Source organism: Malaya genurostris, chromosome 3 (assembly GCF_030247185.1).
Source record: "Malaya genurostris strain Urasoe2022 chromosome 3, Malgen_1.1, whole genome shotgun sequence".
Lineage (NCBI taxonomy): Eukaryota > Metazoa > Arthropoda > Insecta > Diptera > Culicidae > Malaya > Malaya genurostris.
In genome coordinates this window covers 137,069,923-137,076,502 of record NC_080572.1, presented here as the reverse complement: position 1 = coordinate 137,076,502, position 6,580 = coordinate 137,069,923, and the positions used below count along the sequence as shown (strand labels likewise).

At 35.9% G+C, this 6,580-nt stretch overlaps 1 pseudogene; it reads left to right on the top strand.

Moving 5' to 3' along the window:
* Positions 1 to 2,138: 2,138 nt before the first annotated feature.
* On the top strand, positions 2,139 to 3,151 carry LOC131433996 (uncharacterized; annotated as a pseudogene).
* Positions 3,152 to 6,580: the final 3,429 nt, after the last annotated feature.

The following is a 6,580-nucleotide window of genomic DNA, read 5'->3' as shown; positions in this document are numbered from 1 at the left end:
CAGGGATGCCTGATTTCATCAAAATATTTGAAAATGAATCGTCACAATAATTTATTGGATTACGTTGATAATATATTTAACTTTTTCTTGATGTTGGAGGGTAACCATTTATTCGACTCAAATTTGTTCATCTAGACTATTTTTTATTGTGTTGGTAGTTTTCACCCGAAATTAAGTGGCGGCAGACCAGAAGCAAGTAAATATTGTAACAAAACGGGTTCGATTTTTTATTGAGTTGGAGGATGAGAAGTAGGCGCAATTATGTATATAGTTTAGGCAATATCAAAGATAAACTCAAGATAGAGTAGTCTGCGATTTCTTAGGTATCATTTGAATAGGACCCCTCGATGAGCTCGGTTCACTGTCAATTTGAGTATTTTGAAGCAAAACAACAAGTGTCTGATCACTAGATGCGTCGTAACTATGACAATGATTGTTTATGTTTGGAAAAATATCAAGTTACAGTATGAACGATATTGAGAAATTTCGCTTTATATCAGTGATTCTTAGAATAAGAAAGTGAAAACTACTTAGAACCATTGTCTAGAATTTATTTAGTTTGTTATAGCCTCATCCCATGAAGCATCAGTTGTGGCAAGAAATCATTATATGCTGTAACTTGTATTGTTTCCATGGCATTTTGTCGGAACTAGTCGACGCTTGTTAACGGAGGGTCAATAAAATTACAATATTACTGAACCAACTGGTTCACGATTACTGACCCAACATTTTTCAATGAAACGTATGGAACATTGTAATCTTCAGTTTATCTTTGGCAATATGTATTAAATCTGTATCCTGCATGAAATTCGCATGGACGTATACAAATCAATACATTACAGGTAATTCTGTATGAATGGCAACTCTGTTGGTAAATGAAAAAAATAAAGACAGTCTAGATGACAGACATGATGTTTTTGATAGGGTAACGTGGCGCCATCATGACACATGTGAGTACTGTCCCAAATAATGGAATATTCGAAATGACCGTTAAAATGATTGAAGAATCAATTTTGAGTGTCCTGTCTGTTAGTCTGTGATAAAAGCTTACTCCAACTAAACGTTAAGAAATGTAGTTCAGTAACGTTTAGTAGAAAAATTATGTATCCTTCTATTAACATATATTTAGGAATCCAACCTGTAGAAAAATGCAAAATTATTAGAGATCTAGGCGTAATTTTAGACTCAAGACTTACTTTCGTGTAGCATTATAATACAATTGTCAATCAAGCAAATAGTATGTTAGTCTTAATTAAACGTTTCAGTCATAATTTTCAGGACCCTTACACAATAAAATTATTATATACAACTTACGTCAGGCCAATTTTGGAATACAGCAGCATAGTATGGAACCCATGTACCACCGTACACGTAGAACGCATCGAATCTGTCCAAAAACAATTTCTACTGTAGACTCAACTGGACTACAGTTCCTCTTCCATCATATAAAGCGCGTTGTATGCTCATAAATTTACAAACACTCGAAGAACGTCGCAAAACTACAATACTATATTTTATCAACGATATTATTTCTCAACAAGTACAATCTGAATCATTTCCTTTACAACTAAAATTTCATGCTCCTAGTGGCCATCTCAGAAGTCGTCAATTATGCCAAAAATAATCCTGTTAATCAAATGGTTCGCTTTTATAACTAAAACTGCCAAAAAATCGATCTAACTATGTCCAGGAAACAAATAAAAGAAAAATTGAAACCAAATCGTAGAAATAATATATAGCATATAAGAAACCATTGTAACTTTTTTTTGTCTGTAGTCTACATTTGTTGGACGAATGAATAAATAAATAGATCATGTCCGCCAAGAAAGTCTCCCCATGCAAGCATTATGTGCTTACGCACAATTTGCGTTGTTGGATTGAAAGGGGGCTTAATCCTTGCTAAATGAATGCACACATCGAGCTGAAGTTGTCGCTGCAGCATTAATCTGCAATTCACTGGATAGTCCAGCGCAGCGACGTTGCCGAGCGACGTCAGTAAAGTTGTCATTGTTTTTTTGACGTTTTGGATTTAGAAAAATGTAAGAACATGCATTTTCCATTCACTTGAAATAAATTTGGAAAGTTTAATAAATTTAGTGTTACACTTGATTCCAATTTTTTTTTTTGATAGATTCCAAATGGCCAATGTAATTATTCATGTAGTACAAAAACAACACGCACTACCAAACACTGTGTATCATGCGCTCTACGCGCATTACTATTTGGGAATGGCTAAAAAGGATGTTGCTACAATGTATGGCAAGAGTTTATCTACAATATACGCATGGATTCGAAAATTTGAAACTGATGGTGCCTACCAAAGAAAAAAGCGGACACAGGTATTTAAGAAATTTCAAGTGGAAATGAGATTATGGCTAGTGCAATTGTACCACAAGCATCCATTACTCTTCTTGGATGAAGCTAAGACCAGGTTCCAGAAACAGTTCCATATTAGCATTAGCATTTCCTCGGTTTGTTCGATTCTTCATGAAGCTGGATTATCTTGGAAGACGATTGAAAGAAGGGCAATTCAAATACGGGAAAGAGAAATAGTGCGATTTATGCGTGATCTTCTGGCGATTCCGTGGGACATTTATAACTTGTTAAAATCAAAAAGTTATCTATAGTGGTGAGTTTTGTCGTAATGCTCGTTTATCGTTTTTGTGCTTTCTGGGAGTAGATGGAATTTTGGATAGCTTCTGGGTGGAAGGAACTTACAACCGTTTGAAATTCTTCAACTGTTGTCGTGAGTTCGCACTACGAAACTCGAAGGTCCATCAATACCCGGGATTCCATTCAATTTGGATAATGGATGACGCAAGAATTCATTGTGATGCTAACCTAGATTATCAGATATCTTCGTTCAATAGGTATATTTCCCATATTTCTACCGGCATATTGTCCTTTTTTCAATCCCATAGAAATCGTTTTTGGCTTAATAAAAAAACTCTTGAAAAGAATTCGTCAAGAAAACTAACTAATAATGAGTGACGTATGTGAAGCAATAAGCTATTTTTCGCAATATTCATGTAAAGAACTGTTGGCTCATTGCGGTTACTTTCCTGGAGGAAATTTTTTCCCTGAGAAAGGTTTACAACAGGATCCCCTGGATTTAGGATTGAGTATGATTCCTGAATTACTTCTTATGTAATATGTATAGATTACAGCAAAATATCTGAATTAAAAAAATATATAAAAATAATTGAAATTGCATTTACTCTTTCTGTTTAATACATGTACTATTCAAGAACAATCAGTTATCTCTGAATTAAAAAGTAGTGTATTGTTAATTTTATCCAGCTTCTGTGCAATATTCGACAAAATAGAAATAGCTGAAGTGAGTCCACGATATATTTCCTCAGCGTCGTTCATCCAGCTACTATTCACAGTACGTGCCACTGAAGCACCTCGATGAATGGACTGTAATCTTGCTGCTTCCGAAACACCTGTCCACCTAAAATATTTAGCAAGCTCCAACGGAGGTGCAGGAGCCGTTTTCATCTCTTCGTGCTTGTGAGCTGGGGATGAATGAATTGTGTTAGCCCACAACAACCAAGAACTGTGATGACCTTCCAGTTCAGGATGACTCGCTTTCAGTTCGCATCATCATAGGTGGAATGAGCACCAGAACGATCGGGATTATTAGGTGATAACAGTTGTTTAAGAACCATTTGATGTTGAGCGTTGGTTTCGACATTCACAGAGTATGAATGTATGAATATTTTAATTTGTTTACCTCTCCAAGAAGTAAGCAATCTATAAGTTATTGAACAAGTTTAATACGACTTTCTTTTTATCTGGTCTTGCAAAGTAATAAACTTCTCAATGTCTTCTCTGTCCGGTTTTATCTTTGCTGCCCATTTAGGCCCATTATTATCAAATTCAATTTGCCTCGATACATGCTTTTCAGCGAAACTCCAAATGCATTTCATTACATCATCAATAGAATCCCCAACAACATTTTTGTTTCCTACGTCTCTAGGACGCATTTGTCCCCGGTAAAGTCGTCGATGGAATGAACCTTGGAAAAAGTATAAGTGATTTCCTAGATCAGTTTCCAACATGCCTGTATCATCATCGTCTCTTGATCGGCCACAACTTTCAACTTCATCAACATACTCTATGAAAACTTCTTCAGTTGAGTCGTCTCTGCTTGGCAAAGGAGGTTCCTGTTGCCCATAAAAATGTTCAGTGCCGGTGTCTTCATTGTCCTCCAAATATTCTGCCGTTTCAAATCTAAAAAACAATGAAACAGTACTACGTTAGTGACCAGATATTTTTTGCAAGTATATCATATAATACTTACAAATCTTCGTTAGGTTCCATTCCAAGTTTTAAAAATGTTATTCATCATATCAAAACAAAATCAAAAACTGTGCATTGAGCAATTCATAATAAACAATGAATAAAACTATGTTACATCAAAAATATTTTGTTGTCTTAATTGTAAACATTCAAAGTTTTTCTTTCCATTATGCCGGTTCTTCCAGAATCACTAACCAGAGAAAAGTGTAATTGAAGTAACTATGATTGAACATCAACTAAGAAGTTCTACCAATTAAAGTGATTCTATATATAGTTCTTAGGATTTTGAATTTTTTTTTTTTTTTGAGTTTTCACTTATATGCCGCTTTTAAAAAATTCTTCTTTTTGAAACTCCGAAAGCGATAGTCGAATTTTTTTACACAAAACCAATAGAGGCCGATGAGATAATTTATTTAAGTAATTTATATAACACTTAAGAGTTATTGACCAATATTTCTAATACTTTCGGATTTGGATACAACGGACCAGTTCACTAGAACTGCAATTTGAAAAATCAATTACAAAACAATTTGAAAAATCAATTACAAAACTCCTACAAATCATAATCAAAACCATAAGGCTTTCGAATTGTTACTTGAGATCTTCTGGTAATTCCGGAACCGAAATTCGAATAAAACTATTATTTCCAAGTTTACCAAACATCGGAAAAGTCATGTTTGAAAAAATAAAGGACATACGTTTACCTCATACACACATACATAAACAGTACAATAATGATGTTATTTTGCAAACCAAATACAGATAAATATCGTTTACTTCTCGCTATTTAAATACAATTGTTTCTTTATATTCTGTGCGATTACCGTATCTTATTGAGGCCTACATACCATTGGAGTACTGTGAACTTCGCTGGAGAAGCATACTCAGGCGAGCGACGCATCGCTACTGATTTTTTTCTGCAAGCACAATATATAAGAAATCATTTATGTATGTAACGATTATAAAATGACGAAAATCACCGATCGATACATGGTTGAGAAACACCCTGTAACGAACGAGGTCAGTGCTCGGAATAAATGAACGATGATGGGTCGATGAGCGGAGTCAGTGTAAGCAAGGACCGAGCCCATGCGAGATTCAGTCTACAGCAGCAGAGAGCGACGCACGTTTGAGCTGGCGCTTGGCTTACACGCTTTTGGCGAGAGACGGTTGGACGTAGCAATACAGTCACAATGGCGACGACGGTAAAAGTCGGTAAGGTAATGGGGAAAACTGAAAAAAACTCACGTAAAGAAGACTGGGTTTCGGATATTATGTATTTATACGAATTTATGCGTATGGACGAGTTTTTAAAGTCTAGCGCATGGCGTCATTAGTGGAAAAAAGATGGCGACTGAAAATTACGAAAGCATTCGTATATCATAGAGTGAAGCTTCGTGTTGGAAGTAGCTTGTGCTGAGAGCAGCTTCATGCTGGAGGTGGCTTCGTGCAGGGCCTCACGCCTCGTGCTTGAAGTAACAGTTCCCGTATTGAGAAATATGCTTCAGACAGAGATAATTGCTTCGTGCTTCAAGTAACACTTCGGGTGTTGAAACTGAAGCTTGAACTGAGAGTAGCGTTCTGTACATAAGAAAGAAAAGCTCTATGCTGGAAAAAAAACATATAGATAGTAATGCTTCGTGCAAATAAAGAGATTATGAGAAGGAGTGGCGTTAAGAAAAATGCTTATTCGGGAATAACTAAATAAAATTAGCTTGATTTTATTTATTTGTTTGGTTATAGATGCTTCAGCGGTGCCACCATTCAAAATTCGCTAGGAATGATGGATCAAATGGAAAAGAGCATTCGAGTGTTTTTTGAAGGCAATAGAAACCGACGAAGACAAATTTAGTGCAAAAAACGGTTGATGAGAACGGAGAGAGTCTAGAGGAGATCATTGTTTTAAAATATGAATCCGAAATCCTCTCTCTCGACGAGTATTTCGCTCCTCAACTTCGGAAAAGATTCGAACGTCATGCGACAACTTAATCAAGAATCATTTGAAGAATTCGTATTTTGTCTGCGCGATCAAGCCAATCGTTGCGTATTCACGGACGTTGACGACATAATTGTCGACCAAATTATCGAAGGCTGTAGCTCAACTGAGCTCAGAAAAAAACTTTTAACAACTGAAATGTCATTAACTGAAGCCGTAGCACTAGGTAAAACTCTCGAAGAGGTTCTGAAACAAACGAAAGGCTATGACAAGCCCTCTGCATTGCATGAGGAAAATAGTTTTATCCACAAGATTGTCAGCAAAAATACCGTAGCATCC